The following is a 17,157-nucleotide window of genomic DNA, read 5'->3' as shown; positions in this document are numbered from 1 at the left end:
TTTCTGGTTCTTTTAATGAAAACAGCAGCTCTTGAGAACTAGAGAATACCGATGTTTATCCCTACTGTGATTAAAAAAAACAGTAATAAAAAAATTCAGCTGCACAGAATTAACTGTCCTTAAAAAATAAAAAGGTTTTAGTATGGAAAATTGGATGAAATAATAATAATAATAATAATAATAATAATAATAATAATAATAATAATAATAATTTTGTTATTATTACAGCATTGCAATTTGAGTTTAGGAGCAGCATGGCTGCACCTCTCTGCTGACTCTGCTCCTCTTTGTGGTGCCACCAAGGGAAATTCCTGGATGATCCAGGATTCCTGGAGTTTGGGGTGGTTTAAGCCAGCAAGGTCCAAGGAAATTTGTTCTACAGGGCTGTTTGAGCTCTTTAATCCAGATCCTCTGGGGAAGTTCCCACAGCTCCCCTACATTCTGATGTAAAAATCCCCAATTCTCACCACCCCCCAAAAAAAAAGTTAAAAAACCACAATATTAAGTTTTGGTGCATGAAATCTATAAACTTCCAACAATACATTTTCATTCATTTCATCTTATTTTTATTTTTTCAGAATTTGATGGAGAAGCCTCCGCGCATGCGCGGCGCCATTTTGTCCCGAAAAAAATCGACCCAGGCCGCTCCGCCCACCGGCACCGCCCCCGAGGTGTCCGTCACACCGCTCCGCCCCCTGGCACCGCCCCCGAGCCGTCCGTCACACCGCTCCGCCCTGATGACGTCAGACGGCCGCCATTTTGTAAAAAACATCAACACCAAAATTTTTAGTAAAATACATACAAAAACACAACAAAAGCACACCGTAACACAAGCAGCACACCCCACACACACCCCACCAACCCCGCCACGCCAAAAAACCCATCCCGAAGCCACACAAACAATCTCGATCACCGTCGCCCCCCCAAGCACCACACTGCCGCGGGAGCGCCCCACGCCAACCCAGAACAACCCTCCGGCGCACACCAGCACACCAGAGGGTCGTTTCAGGTAGGCACAGGGCACTCCCACAGCAGCACAGCGCCAGTAAAACCCCCAGCTCAGGTTCCGGGTTACGGTTCCGGGTTACGGTTCCAGGTTACGGTTCTGGGTTACGGTTCTGGGTTACGGTTCCGGCTCGGGTTCCAGGCTCAGGTTGCAGGCTCGAGTTCCAGGCTCGGGTACCGGGTTAGGGTTCCAGGTTAGGGTTCCAGGCTCAGGTTCCAGGTTAGGGTTCCAGGCTCAGGTTCCAGGTCATGGTTCTAGGTCATGGTTCTAGGTCATGGTTCTAGGTCAGGGTTCTAGGTTAGGGTTCTAGGTCAGGGTTCTAGGTCAGGGTTCTAGGTTAGGGTTCTAGGTCAGGGTTCTAGGTTAGGGTTCTAGGTCAGGGTTCTAGGTCAGGGTTCTAGGTCATGGTTCTAGGTCAGGGTTCTAGGTCAGGGTTCTAGGTTATGGTTCTAGGTTATGGTTCTAGGTCAGGGTTCTAGGTTAGGGTTCTCTGAATACCCCAGAGAAAGGCCTGGAATGTGGTACAGCAGTCTGTGTCCAGGCATTTACTGTAAACTTTTAAAATTAACTCTCCCCACAGGAATTTCATTAGGTTAGAAATAATTATTGACAAAAAAAGCACCCTCAAGATCAAGATCCAGGATGATGGAGCTGATTTCAGTGCCCAGGAGAGTGTGCAGGATTTCCAAGAGATGCTCACATCCTTTCACTGACCCAGCAAAGCACCCATGGAAAAGGTCCAGGGCTGCTTTCAGCTCAAAGTGCATGAAGGGGGAGAGAGCAGGAATTGATTTAAACAGAATAGAAGGGAAATAAACAACCAAGGTGAGCTCCAACCTGCAGCATTCCCACTGGGACACCAAAAACAGCTCATGGAAGTCTCACCTCACATACCTGAGCAAAGCAAACCAGCCCATCACCTCTGGGGATTATCAAGATGTCTCATCTTTATAATTTAATTTTAAAATTAATATAATTAAGAATATAATTATTTATATAATAATTAATAAATAAAATAATAAAAGTATTAATAAAATAATTGTTAGTTTAATTATTGATTATACCTAATAATAATCATTATTATAATTATTACAGAATTATATATAATAATATAATTATTGTAATAATTATATAATGTATAATATTATATATTATAATAAACCTAATATAAAATATTCTTATATAATATATATTATCAAATATATTATATTATATTATATTATATTATATTATATTATATTATATTATATTATATTATATTATATTATATTATATTATATTATATTATTCTGATATATTATATATTACCTATTATATATTATAAATTATATATAATATGAAATATAATATATATTATATAATTATGTAATATAATAATTTAATATATAATAATTATAATGACTGTTAATAATCATATTGATAATTATTAATGTAATAGAATTGATTATTTAATTATTAATAAAATGATCAATAAAATTCATAATTAATACAATTATAAATTCAGCAGCTGCTGAATCTCCTTGGGCCTGGCAGGCACGGGATGCCAGAGGTTGGAAAGGCTAAATTTGATTTCTGCAGGAGGAGCTATCGGTGCTGAGATGAGGAAAAGGCGCTTGAACTGTGTGGGGAGGGAGGAGATTTGGCACAGACACAAAATTTGGGCTCCACCACTGCCAGGCCAGAATCCGACCCCTTTTATCTGCACTGCAAGAATAAACATCTGGATTTTCCCTGCCTTACTCCAAACTCTCACAATCTGCTCTGTTTTTTTCATGTTTTCCATGCATAAGAATGAGAAGTGCAGTTCTGAACTCCGAGCGTTTGCCCTCAACGCCGCTCTGACAGCAAAGGGCCCAACATGTGCTGACAAAGGGCTGGCTAATGATGAGTGGAAGAGAAAATGACATTGTTGGTTCTGCAGGATTCCTCACTGGGAAACCGCCTGTGCTCATGCTGGAGCGTATTTCATGTCTTTAATGTTCACCCTTGTTTGTGTTATAAAGCAAACATTTGACAAATCCCTGGACTCTGAAGTTTCCCAGGGCTCGGGGCAGAGATTTCTCCGCTGCCTTGCTGATGTGTCAGAGGAGGCTGAGGGAATTCAGAGCGGAAAATGGGAGGTCAAGCCGAGGAGGAAAAGGAGAAGGATCTGAAGAGTTCAGATCTAACCTGAGGCAAGGACTGGCTCAAGCAGCAGGTCCTGGGCATCACCTGCAGCAATTAAAGCAGGGAGGGGCAGCTCCCTTGGGAGGTCAATCAAAAGGGGACTGAAGGTGCAGACTTTTGCCTAATTTTATAAATCGCAGAATGGTTTGGGTTGAATGGATGCAGAATCGCCAATTCCAACATCCCCACCATGGGAAGGGATATATTTTTCTGCTTGGGCGTTTCCATCTGTAAAGATCACAATGTGCCCTCCCCTCCCACCTCTCTGCAGCTCTCCAAAAACCCAATTTCTCAATAAATCACCCATGCAGCACCATCACAAACGACCCCTGTGTCACCAGAGGTCACTAATGATTCTAAAATATCGAACCACATTTATTTTATGCTTTGCTTGTGGCTGAGATTCAGAGGTGAAGCAAAGAAATTCAAAGCCAAATAAAAAAAAACCTGGAAATTTTTCTTCCCACTATTTTTGTCATTCGAAATATCCTATTGGTTTTCAAACACATTTTAAATTGACTCCAGCAAGTTCTGCTCTGGGCATTGATGTGCCTTAAGACACTTTTGGAGGTCAGAGTTGTTCCTATGAACTAATTAGTTTCCGTTTACATAAAAACATTTTGTCATTTTCAGAGTTTTCTCACTCGTTTTCTTACAGTGAAGGCAGGGGTTGGGAGCCAGAATGTACCAACAAATTTAGAAAACAAAGAAAAGATGAAGGAGAGAGAAGACGCAAAAAAAGTTTAAAAAAATAAACATTAAAAATCCAGGTGTCAAAGTTTTCAAAAATGTAGATTTACACTACCTTGAAAGCAAAACATTTAAATTTGTAATTACACAAAACAGAATTAAAAAGTAAATGAATTACCAAGATGGCTCTGGTCGTGGTTGCCAGTATTTCCTGCTTTATTCCAATTAGCCATAACTTTATAATTTGACTTTTTTCTCTGCACCACTCATTCTGAGACAATGTCAGCGTCGAGTCCATAAGTATTTGGAGAATTAATTAAAATGTCATGAAATAGTCCTTTCATTAGCATATATATGGTCATAAAAATAATTATAATTACTTCTTAGAGGTGGAGGAGAGTTAAGTTTGATTGATGGAATTAATGAAAACGGGGACAGCTCCACCATACTAAATAGCAGAAACTTGGAGTATTAACCATCCACTCTGTGAAGTTATAATAATTACAGCAAGAGCTAAAAAGATTAGTATTCAAAAAGAATAATGTACCTTAGAGCCTAAAATACCCATTGCAAATTATGGATGTATTTTCAACTGTTTATAACGTTCTCAGAAGAAAAATATCATTTTGATGAACTTCCAAAGGCTCCTAGATTAATAGGTATTTGCAGCCTTACAGAGAGCACAATCAATCCCTCTAATCTTGTTATCAGATGCTAAACAGCTGGGTGACCTGATTTAAGTGCTATGATTTTAAGGAAGTAATAATGGATAATAGTTTTCAAATGCCTGCTAAGAACTTGCAAAGCTGTATAATACACCCAAAGATATGCAAATAAATGGCATTAAAAGAAACATTATAATTAGCAGTCCAATGCACAGAAACTGCTTGTGCAGCCATAAGCAACCTAATCTTATTTCAGTTGTGCTGCTTTTAATTTAGTCTCCCTTAAAGACCTGCAGTGATGGTCTGGGAAGCTGAGGTGAAAACCCAAAACATCCAAAACCAGAATTAAACGGCACTAAATTCGCTCTGCAGGGTCCAGGCCATGAGCAGTCCCCTTGGGGAGGTGGAAGTGGCCAAACTATAATTTTTCATGCAGAAACAATTCTTTTTTTTAATACATTTAATTCCTTTGTCATTATTGTAAGTTATTTCCAGATGGCAGGTGGCAGATTTTTTAATTTTCTTTCTTTTTTTTTTTTTTTTTAAGAGCAACTGCCAAGTTTGTGAGGAATTATTTTTCAGAAGCCTAAACTGCATTTAAAGGTCTTTTCTATTTTTTATAAGACATTGCTAATCTCACATTTTTCCCCCCTCTAATCACACAAAGAGTTTAGGCTAAAAAAAGCAGTCCCTGGTAGGAAGGAGAGGGAGGGAGTGGGTACCCACAGCTGTGCCTGCTGCTGCCAGGGAGTTTGTTTTCCACTCTTGTATTGATGGGGATGCTCCCACCATTGTGGTGCCAGATTCTCACAAATGCCCTGTTTTGCAAATGAAGGAGGAGAGATCTTGGGCTTTAAGGGTTGTGTTTTAAATATTTCCCTTTCTTTTTCTCCTGAGGGAGGGAGGGTGTGGTGGAAGGCAGCACATTTCAAATGGTCCGGCTGATGCCCGTGGAGGAGCGCTCTGCTAACAGGAGAATTTCTCTGCATGGAATCGTTGGTCAACGGGGAGAAGCTTCCACTGAACGCTGGAAATGTCTCACTGCCAAAACTGCATTTCCCTGAGCCATGGTCGTCGTGCTGGCACTTGGAGGGGTGGAATCTTATTTTCCCACCCTCGGACTGGGTTTGCAACTCCTGGTATCCAAAGCGAACCTTCACTTCAGTAGGACTGAGTTATCTCCAGGGAATAAAGGAAAAAGGTGAACCTGGAAGGGAACGTTGCTGTTTCCAAGTCAAACAGCAGCAAGAGGACAATGACAGGGCCTCAAGGTCTGTCCCAGGGGTCACCCTGACTTGGGCATTCCCTGGCTCCTTGGGGAATCCGTGGTGTAGGAAGAGTTCAGTCATTCCAAGGATTGCTGTGAAGGATGACTGGACAATTCTTCCTCATGCCAAAGACATCTCTGCAGCCCTTCCCTGTCTCTAAGCTGGATCTTCACCTCTGCCTGGTGCCTTCCACGGGGGCAGGACCGTCCTTCAGCCTGGGCTGGAGCTCCTTTCCCTGCAGGACACCCTGGCCTCTACATGGGAGCTTCCACAATTCATGTTACCTGGTTTCTCCTTCGGCATTCCATGAGCGGCGCCCTAGGAGCTCCTCCCCTCCGCACAGTCATGCTCCCGGTGAGAGTTGAGAGCGGGGCTTTCATCAATTATTCACTGCTCTGAAGATGTAAGAACTTATCTCAGGGCGAATTGGTGTTTCTCCTCACTCCTCAGAAGCAGGAGTCGGGAAACTTGCGCACCTCAGCCGGGAGCAGACGGGAGCTCCGCTCTCATTCAAGGGAAGGAAAAATCCACCTGCAGCAAACCCTCCTCGCGTGTGGGAATGAGTTCAGCAGCACCCCAGGCTTATAAATAAGGATGGTGGAAAGATCCATCATCTTTTCCAGTACGTTTTTCAAGTACTGTCAGAATTATTTCGTATTAACTTTACCTTTCTTTATTCTTATTCATATTTAATCGCTCTCCTTAGAGGGTTCCTGCCTTCCAAGTTAAGGAGAAGAAATGCAGGTAGAGAAATGAGCTGAATTTCTTTTTCTTAAATGAACAATTTGTATTTCCATCTCTTTGGTTTTCACTCCCAGTATCAGCTTGGTTGCAGTTGCTCAAAGACATTTAAAAGGTTTTCATATGATGCTGCTTTCAAATTAAATATTTCTTTATGGAATGAGGTCGATTATTTAAATTTGGCATAGAAAATGATGCATTTATTAACATGCCACGAGTTACATTTTCCAAAATTTCTCAACCCTCCTGCAATTTTTTTTTTTCTAATATTACCACCGATAAACCTTTTACTATGTCAAAGGAATTAGGCTAAATTTAAGCTTTTCTGATAATCCTAAATAATGCTGCTATCCCACTGTTTATCTTTGAAAGTATTTACCATGAAATAAGAAGAGTAAGGCTCAGAAAACTAGAACTATTTCTAAATACTGTTTACTAAAAACTGTTTCTTAATTTAAAATAAATTTAGGGTTTTTTTCCTATTTCTCTGTTTCTCTCTCCATCCTAGGGAAAACAAACCTGAAAACAACAAAGTCCTGGAAATGATCCTTATAAGCACAGCTTATCCTACTGAGATTTCTACATGCATCTTTTACAGAAAATCATTGAAATCTAACACCAGCTAAAAAAAAAATAAATAATAACGGTCTAAGGAGATTATGAATAAAAGCTATTGCTGGCTTTGTTTTTAATGAGATACCGAAAGCATTTTTATTCCTTGCCCATATTTTTACTCACATTTAATGTAACCCAAGTTATTTTCAAACTATCTCTGTTAAACAGGACAAAACCCTCATATCTCCTGCCAGTTTAGGAATATGCAGGTGCTTGCATCTTTCAGAGCCTTTGTGAATATTGTACAACTTTCAAGTCTAACCTACTTTTCCCTCTTTTTTTTTTTTTTTTTTTTTCCTAGAAATGTTCTGTAGTCCCTTATGAATGTTGCAAAAGATTCACAAATTCTGAGTGCTGCACAGAGTGGCAAAAATTAACATCTCCGAGAATGTCATTGAGATGGGCAGATGTCTCCCCCCAGCCCCAGTAGGCTCGACTTTGATGAGACTGGCTTAAAAAGGAAATTTTAAACCTCTCCAAACCTACAGGAAAAACGTGATGCCAGTGGTGAATTTGCTGCAAATTCACCTGTTCTCCTGTGGATCAAAACACGTTGGAATAGAGTGAAAAACACTGCTTTATACCCCATTAAGTTTATTATGCTCTGCATCCCTGAATTTCTGCGTCTCCCGAGCGGCTGGATGGAGGAATTCTTTGGATAAGACCGGGATTTGGGTTTTTAGTTTTTCTCCTGTCTCCAGGCAGGTAAATAAGGCCATAAATAAAACATTCAGGACCTCGATGGGTGCAGGTCCAGGCTGGGTTTGGAACACACAGAGTTTATTGAGTGCCCTGGGAGGGGGCAGCTGCTTCTGACGTGCTGAGGGTCAGGGCTCTGCTCCATTCACACCTCCTAACACAGCTGAACTTCAAAAAAAACTTGTGAAATGGAAGAGAAATTGTGGCTGCCCCATCCCTGGAAGTGCCCAAGGCCATGCTGGAGCAATCTGGGACGGTGGAATGTGCAGTGGGATGAGCTTTATGGTCCATTTCAACCCAAACAATTCCATGGTTCCATGAATTGAAAAATACTCATTATTACCTCTGAGCTCTTGAAGGAGAACACGAGAAAATTCTGTCTTTATGACAGCATTTGATGGGGTGGGGTAGGAAATCCCCAGGAGAGGAAACCTGAAGTCTCACTGAATCCTGCAGAGCTTTAATTTTGGCATCTCATAACAGCACCTGGCCGGTCAGAAGAATAAAAGCAATCCTTTGAGTGAAAACAATAAATCTTCCAGCAAAATCCCATCATAAAATCTACTTTGGTTATAAAAACACAAAGAACGTTCCTGTCCAAAGATCCAGTGACAAATGAGGGAGGGAAGAAAACATTCCTAGTTTCAGAATAGCTGACATTTAATTACCAGAGGCTGCTGCTCACAGAAGATGTACAGCAAACAGCGTGGCCTTGGCTGCAGTACATGGAACTATTATATCATCAAAGATTTATTCCTTAAAAGTGCATTAATTCCAGCTAAAAGGGGCCTAAAGTCGCCCATGGTACACTCCATGGCTGACAGGTGACTTAATGGTGTTACTACAGAAAATAACAGGCTTTTGGGGCTCTAACAAATCCTGCATTTCCTGCTTGGGAGCACTCAGGATGTGACAAGTCATTAACTCCAGCCTCTCCTCCTTTGTTGAATATTTCCCCTCCAAAGACAAGCGGTTCCTTCCAAAGGGAACCAGAAGTTAGGGCCAAAATCCAGGTTAAAATTTTCCAGTCTTCCCCCAGAAGTGCAAGGTGGCCCCATCTGTACAAAGAGAGCCATAAAGTAAAAGTTTAGGAATGAAATATCAAGCTTTTTCCTTCAAAAAAATAAAAAAAAAAATTGCTTATTTTTCCTGACTGGCTAGAAAGAAGTGAAAAACTTGTTTTCCTTGATGAAAATGCAGGGACATGGGAGCTGTGATTTCCTGCTTTAGAGGAAGAACTGGGACTTTAACCATGGCACTTTCATAACTTTTATTGAGAATTTAGATCCAAGTAACAGTCCTTGAACGCCAGAATTTTGCCAAAGACTTGAAAGAGATGGCAGCCTCTTGTTCTGGCTATAATACTCAATAGATAAAGCAATTATTTTGCCTAATTTCTTTTAAAAAAAACCCAAATGATAAACTTTTATTTCCTTTTTCTACCTTAACAACGCTGTTACTAACCCACCCAGACACCAGATTGGGCTATAAAGTGTTGACACACACACAAGGGATAAACCCCCCCCAAAAAAAGCAAACATAAAACTCCAGGTTATGACACACAGACTCTTTGCTAAAATATCATCAGCCTCCTTTTTCAGGCCACTGCTCCAGGATATATATTTTTACTCAACATCTTTGATTATGCTGCCACCAGCAGCTTTTAAGACATAAAAAGGCAAATGACAGGTGCTGTCAGTGGCTCGAACAAAAGCTGTGGAAATTCACTGAGCGTGTAATACGGTGGATTTTAGCAAAGCTAAAAACCCACGGTAGCTTTGACTAACTTGATCTTTCAGAAAGCTGTTTGAGGGAGAGAGGCACAAAATAATGAATTGGATGGAGCGTTACATAACAAAGAACTCCTCGGGGTCTTGTCTGCTGCCTTATCTCATAAATTGTAATGATTTTCATGTTAGATCAAAGAAGAGCATAAAACAAAATTGAGATGAAAACAACTATTCATTGCCCTCGAGTGTATAGCTTTTGTTTTAAGACACTCCTAAGCAGCACTGTGGAAGGTATTTCTTCCTCTAGACAAATCACTGCTCTCTAATCTTCCCTGTGACAGCAGGAGCAGCTCCACTGGTGCAGCTCACACCTCTCAAAGCAGCTTTATCTGACTTTCCTCCCAACTTATGGCAGGTTTATTTTATATTTTTATATTTTTATATTCTTATATTTTTATATTTTTATATTTTTATATTTTTATATTTTTATATTTTTATATTTTTATATTTTTATATTTTCTATATTTTTTATTTTTATATTTCTATATTTTTGTATTTTATATTTTTATATTTTTATATTATTTTTATATTTTAATATTTATATATTTAATATTATTTTATATGTCTATATTTTTGTATTTTACATTTCTATATTTTATATTATTTTTATATTTTTATATTTTTATTTTTATCTTTTTATATTTATATATATTTATTTTTATAATTATATGTATAATTATATATATCACATATAATATATATAATGCATAATATATAATATCTATTTTATAATTATATTTAATATAATATTAATAAATTATAATAATTATAATTTATAATAATAAATTAATAAATTATATCTATTATATATTTATAATTATATATTGTATTATGAATTTTATATTTTTATTATTTTATATTTTACATTATTTTATATTTTATATATTCTATGTTCTATATTATATTTATATTTACACTTATATTCATTATATATATTATATATATATTATATCTTTATTTTATATACTTATATATGTATATTTATGTATTATATTTTATATAATTTATATATATTTTATATTTTATTTTTGGGATTTATTTTATTTTTATTCTTTTTGTGAAAAGGGGGAAAAAATGAAAGTTGTTACCCCCTCCCATAAAAAAAAAACCAAGAAACCAAAACAAGAGAAAAATCCTGTTGGGGATTTGAAAATCAAACATGCATCCTGTAGATTTTGCACAGGAAAAAAAGGGGCAGGAATAAAGTTCATGTAGGCAGCAGGAGAAGAGTTTTCTGCCATGGGCATTCACCAGAAGATCCTTGGCTTGGGGAGCACACCACAGAAAAAGGACTTTGGGGAGGTTTCCCCCCTCTCAGGGCTTAGGGCATGAAAGGAAAATTATGGAAAGTAGGAGATCAGTGATGGTGCACCCTGGTTTATGGAGCACCAGCAGCCCTGGAATGTTCTGGCTCCCATTAATATCAGGAAGACTGGAAATTGTCTGCTGTTTTATCTCATCAACTGGAATGATTTTCAGTTCATATGACATTAAAAAATAAAAAATTTCTCATGTCTAGATGAGCTGTTTCACCATTAACACACCACCAATAACTTTTTCTGCAGGTATTAATCCTACCAAAATTCAAATACTGGTAAATTTTACAGGCTAGAAAGAGCAGGTTTTTTATCAAGTTATATTAACTAGCAATGAAGAGAGATTTTATCCCTGTTCTATGAACTCCAAGCAGAGCACAAAACAACACTGAAATCAGATCCAGTAAAAAGGAATTTTTAAAAGCTCCCATCTAGGATGTTCCTTTTCACTAACACCATAATTGTGTATTTACAGCAATGTAATTATTAAATTTTATTTATAATTAAATGTATCACGCAGGGATACAGTGATATGGAGAGGTGATTGTAAGGAATTATTGACTAAAAGAAAATAAATCAGAAATAAATTTTTAAACTCAAAGGCAAGAAAAGCTTTTTCACTTCTTCATGCATTATGAATTAATTAATTCACCCAAAAAATTTTTAATGGAGAAATATTGTACTATAGTACAGGGATAAAAACTTCATGAAACCTAAAATGAAAATGATCATCAGAAATGGAAAGATAATGATTTTTCATAGTTAGTTTCTTTCAGATCATTAAATATTCATGAGTAGGTCCCAAGTCCTTTGTTATTTGCCCAGATGCAGTGTTTGTTCTTTCCTGAGTGTTTGGGTTGTTGATGACCCCAGTGATCCTCGCCCTGGGATCCTCCAGCCCTGGAGAATCCCATTTCATCCCTGGCATTTCCCTTCCTTGCCCAGATCCGTTTTATTCCCTAAACCCCAATTTCTTGGTGTTGTCCCCAGGGCTCTGAGACCCTCAGAGCAGGTTGGAGGATAAGTGGGCTGGGAAATGCCAGAAAACACCAAAGTTTTTCTGTCTGGCTCACCGAGGCCTCCGAGCCACAGCTCCCACCAGGCTGATGCAAAATTTATTGGCTGCTTGCAGAATCTGAATTTCATTTTCCTTTTCCCACGGTCATGCATGGGATGAGATGGGAATGGGAACAGATATTTTCCACTTGTGCTCATCCCAGGGATCTCAGGATCTGCTCCTTTGCTGGGGTGGAGGATGCACTGACAATGTTAACATATTTTCTTCAGTTCACATGAGATTAAAAAACATTAAATGAATAAATCTAAATTTTTCCTAATAGTCACACCTTGTCTTGGAATAATCACCCGTTACTGTTCAAAACTACCACCAATTACTAAAAGTAATAGCAGAAAAATTGCTATTTCAAGAACTTAATGACAATTTTATCAAAAATACCAAAATATCAAAAATATCAAAATATTTTACTCAATGTGTTCAGCTATGGCTCAGTCTGATAAAAACAGAGAAAAACCACACTTAAGTTTCCCTCAAAGTTAAGATCTATACATGGAAGGAAGGAAAAGGGAAGAGCATAGGGTGTGACAGAGAAGGTAAAGAAAATTAAGGTTTTTTTCTGCAACATAGGCCCAGAATTAGAGTTAAAATTTCTTTGAGCATATTTAATTAAAAATAGACATCACAACAAGAAGTCTTAAAAGCCAGACTACTTTCCATCAGCCCTGGTACTTTTGAGCTTTGATGAATTATTAGGACAGCAGCTAAATAATCCATAGAATGAAAAGAAAGAAAAAGAATTCCTTTATTAAGGACATAAATAACTTAGACCAGGGGGAATTCTCAGTAAATATAAAGAAGGAAATTCATGCTCAGAGTTGAAGGCTGTGGCTTGATTTTACAGAGAAATCTCCAGCAAATTTGTGATCTTGTGCAGGAGAGATCCTGGAGACCACTTCAAGCACCAGAGGTGGAATTGTTTGGAGACGATTTTTCCAGAGGTAAGGGAAGAGTTAATTAGAAAGGGAAAGGACCCCAACTGTCTCCTTTTAACATTGGTGAAAAGTCCATCTGGGACTGTTTTGTTTGTTTTCCCTCCTCTCCTCAATTTTTAGATAGTGGAATATTTCAATATCCAGCATTTCAACATTCGACATTTCAATATTTCAACGTTCAGCATTTCAATATTTAAATGTTTAACATTTCAATATTTCAATATTCAGCATTCCCAGTTACAGCCCTGGCCCCAGAGGACACAGAGCACAACTCACCCCAGTCTGGAGATCAAAGATACAATTTGGAAGTCAGGGACACATTCATTCTGATTTGTGGAGGCATTCATTAAATCTGAAATTGCCTTTTTTTTCATCCCACCCTGAATTCTTTGCCATCAACATGCCAGATCTTCAATGATGTTACCTAAATATGTTTCCAGTACAACAAAATCAGGCAGTACCATCCACTCCAATAATTTTTTCTGAGGTATCAGGGGGTTGATTCATGTACCTCAACAGCAGAGAAAATAAGGGTAAAAAAATGAGAGGTGAAAGAGAAATTCCAAAAGATACCAATATCAAAATAAAACATAAAAATTACTGCACTGAACCAATAAAATTAACAATTACAAAAGGGCAAAAAAGCATATTTTAACTTTGCAAAATGACTTTTATGATTATGAAATGATTGCTTTGTGTCAGACCATTTACAGGTGTCTTTCCTCCCCTTCCTCCCTCATGGTGGGGATTATTTCTGAGTGCATTTTGGAAAGTGAATGGAGTGTTAGGCTTTCAGAGCAGCCTGAAATGAGGATATCTGATCCAATAATCTGGAGATTTAGTCTCATCATGAAGGCCTCCTAATTGTACTCTCCTCAGATAGACCCGAATTAATTCTTGCCATTCATCCCCTGAAAAGTATCTGGGCTGATACACTGATAATAATTTTCTTATCTCAGAGACAGACAGTTAAGGGAAGAGCCTGGAAAAATAAAGGGAAATGTTGAAGGTGATTATCATAATGAGAATGTTAATTAGCTCCATTTCAGACACCAATTGTTGGCACATGAATCAGCAAGCAACTCTCCAAGTGTTTTCATAAGATTTTTCTAATTCTAATCTTTTTCCATTTCTTCTATTTCTCTTGCTGTCATTATAGGCATGAGGATCCTTGCTGATAAGGAAAATAAAAGTTGATTTCAGCAGTTGGAGAAAGTGTATGGTTGAGAAAGACACGCATAATCTGTTTCTCTACTGCCTCAAATGGTTTCTGACCAAGGGTACTTGGCAATTAATGCAGGCAAAGGGAGGCAAAAATGTGAATTATTTCTTCTGTTCAACGGCCAGGGGATGTGGTATGTACTTGAACAAGGGTTGTGCATGGTCAGCACCTGAAATCCAGATTTCAAACTCATCTGTGGGCTTCTATAAAAAGAAAAAAAGAGGAGGAAACTTTCCTCCTTTTGTTTTTCCAGCTTTTTCATATCTTCCTTTTCCTGAGCTCTGCCTTCTCTGGAACACAATTTTGCTCTCTTCCCCTGTGTCTGATCTCCCTGGCTGGCTCACATTAATTCCCTGTTTTGGGGCAGGAGTTCTGTATTTTATATCAGGTTAGGAATTAAACAAGCTGACATTTACTCCCACTGCCTAGACAAGTCATGAAATTCCCAAGTTTTAACTGCAGTCTCCTGGGCCATCTCCCAGCACAGCAGGCTCCAGTGCCCAATTTAGGCTGTTTTCAGGAGCCAGGTTAGCCCTGTGCTAATTTGGGTTAGATGTTCCAGCAAATTTCCATGGGATCCATCAAGAGCTTGTTAAACTCTGATTAGTTACACCCACTTGTGACTCTGCCCACGCAGACCTCAGCCAAATAACAAAACTGAATTTATCATAAAAAAAAAAAAATCTTCAGATGGTCAAGCTGACCATTCTGAAGAACTTATTTATCAGCTTTTGGTTTTCAGCTCCCTGAAAATCAGTGGAACCAGTAGGAGCAGCTTGGCCGTGCCCACAGCAAATGAGGAGATAGAGAAAGAGAGCAGAGGTTTGAAGGAAGGTTTGTAAGAAACACGGAAAGACACAAAACATGGGCTCTGAAGAAACAGGTGGAGCTGTGTTTTCCTTCTCCAGGGGATTTTCAGAGCTGTAGGAACAATGCACATTTTCCTGTCTCTGGGTACAAAGCTTTATCTCCATTAACCTTCTGCTGGAGCCCCTGAGCAGAGGATGCTCCATCCCTCCACCTCTGCTACTCCATCCAGCAGCTCTCCTCAGCAACATTTGCTTTCCCTCTGGCTTCTCCTCACCTCCTGAGACAAAACTCCCACATGTTCCTTTCCATGTCTTTAAATAACAGTAATTTTTATATTTCTATAAATTTTTCTTAAAGTTTTTTTTTTTTTTAAATTATGTGTAAGTACACATACAATGATTAGTTTATTAATAAAATTAATAATATTAATATTAGTTAGTTTCCATGTCTTTAAATAATAGTACCTTGTGAATTTTTCTCAAAGTTTTTTTTTTTAAATTATGTGTAGGTACACATACAATGATTAGTTTATTAATAAAATACATTTACTCAATATTTTCATGGCTAGGAATGTATATAGAGCTAAAATTAACAGCCTGGATTTTTCCTGGGCTTCTCCATCACTTTTCTTTCCAGCAGCAGCATTTCCATAGGAAAACAAGTGCAACTAAAATATGATGTGAATCAAAAGTAAAAGTCCATGATTCTTAAATCCATTATTCTCCTATTTATTCAATTTATGAACTACAGCAGCCCCTGCAAGCTGCATGGCTGGGGAATGTGTAAACACAGACAAAAATTAGGAAAGAGGTCTATAAATCCATGGTGACAAGTGTTTTATTCCTATAAATCAGTGTAAGGAACACATCCACCTACAGATATAAATTGTAGATGCTGAAGGACATTACAGCTTCACTGATCTATTAAATAAAGGTACAGAGTGCTCCATTTCTCTGGGAATGTTTATCTGCTGTACTTAGGTGTGGGGTGTGCTCCCACAGGGCTTGGCTCTTGCATCCAGACAGCCAAACCTGTGTAACTATCTGGTATTATCCAAAGCTAATTATTAATTTGGGTTGTTGTGATAATGGAGGCAGGGAGGATTTGCTCAGTTCAGTGCTGGAACAGCCCATAATAAAATCTTTATCTTCTCTCAAGTTAAAACACCTGAGTTCTGCCATTTTTTGGAGAAGAAGCTTTAAAAAACAAGTTTGAATGATATTTTTGTGCTTTGTTTTTTTTTTTTAAATTCACATCTGCATACATTTTAAACTCACCACAAGCTGTCTGCATTAGGTGTTATTTCATCCTCACCCTCCCTCCCTTTCCACTGAAATTTGCTGTGATACAGATTAATATTTACTGCCCACCGTTTGTAAGCAGGGATGGCAGTGCCCAAAGTGCCCCAAAATCCAGGGGATGCTGAGGGACACTTCAGGAGCTTTAGGGGAATTGTTTCTGAGAGCAGTCACAAGCTGTTTCTCTAACAAGCAGCACACAGACAGCTTTTCCTCCTGCTCTTCCACAATCCCTCACGTCAGCTGGAATTAGGAGTCCCACAAACCTCCCCATTTAAGCAGCCTATTTATAACTGCACAGGGCTCAGGCCTGGAACATAAATTCACTGTTTTGCTTTGTTTCTCTCGTTTTTGATTAAGGAAATGGTATCTCTTCAATGGATTGGATGTCACCTGTCAGATGTTTTTAGGCATTTATATGGTTTTCAAACATTACTCATGGTAATCATGATGAGTATGATTTTTACCACCATTTATCATAAGCTTTTCCAATTAAGGCAATAAGAGCTCTTCCAATTTTATTTTCTATGCAGTTCTTGCTGTCCACATTTGATTTTTACCCTTTGTGTTTTTTTCCCATATTTGTTCATGGCCTTATTTTTCATTGTGTCGGGGAATCCACGATTCCCCATGGACTAGGTCCCTCCAGGCTACCTGTTTCCATGGAATTTAGCTGCTACCCTTATTGCCTTGCCCAATGGAAGGTGCTGTGCCCAACAGAAAAACATGACAAGAGTCTGGATTTCTAGAGTTAAGTCTCATTTTTCTTAAAAAGAAGCAATACAAGATGTAAAAGCTAATCCCAAGCTCCTGCACCATCTTGAGCTGCCTCTCATCATCCTCTTCCCTCTCTTCCTTTTG

At 38.3% G+C, this 17,157-nt stretch overlaps 1 long non-coding RNA gene across 5 annotated transcripts; it reads left to right on the top strand.

The window, feature by feature from the left end:
* Positions 1 to 712: 712 nt before the first annotated feature.
* On the top strand, positions 713 to 15,382 carry LOC111944500 (uncharacterized). 5 transcript variants are annotated; one of them, XR_015274395.1, is made up of 6 exons: positions 713 to 1,009; positions 1,587 to 1,831; positions 2,797 to 6,417; positions 7,453 to 7,856; positions 12,876 to 12,972; positions 14,126 to 15,382. It is a non-coding gene; the product is annotated as an uncharacterized LOC111944500 (long non-coding RNA). The 5 variants fall into 5 exon arrangements; XR_015274397.1 differs by lacking the exon at positions 713 to 1,009 and adding an exon at positions 1,021 to 1,199 and having other exon boundaries at positions 2,797 to 6,539; XR_015274398.1 differs by lacking the exon at positions 713 to 1,009 and adding an exon at positions 1,108 to 1,153.
* The last annotated feature ends 1,775 nt before the right edge of the window (positions 15,383 to 17,157 follow it).

Source organism: Cyanistes caeruleus, chromosome 10, assembly GCF_971803275.1.
Source record: "Cyanistes caeruleus chromosome 10, bCyaCae1.hap1.1, whole genome shotgun sequence".
NCBI lineage: Eukaryota > Metazoa > Chordata > Aves > Passeriformes > Paridae > Cyanistes > Cyanistes caeruleus.
The sequence above is the reverse complement of the archived record's forward strand: the minus strand, read 5'-3'. Positions and strand labels throughout refer to the sequence as shown.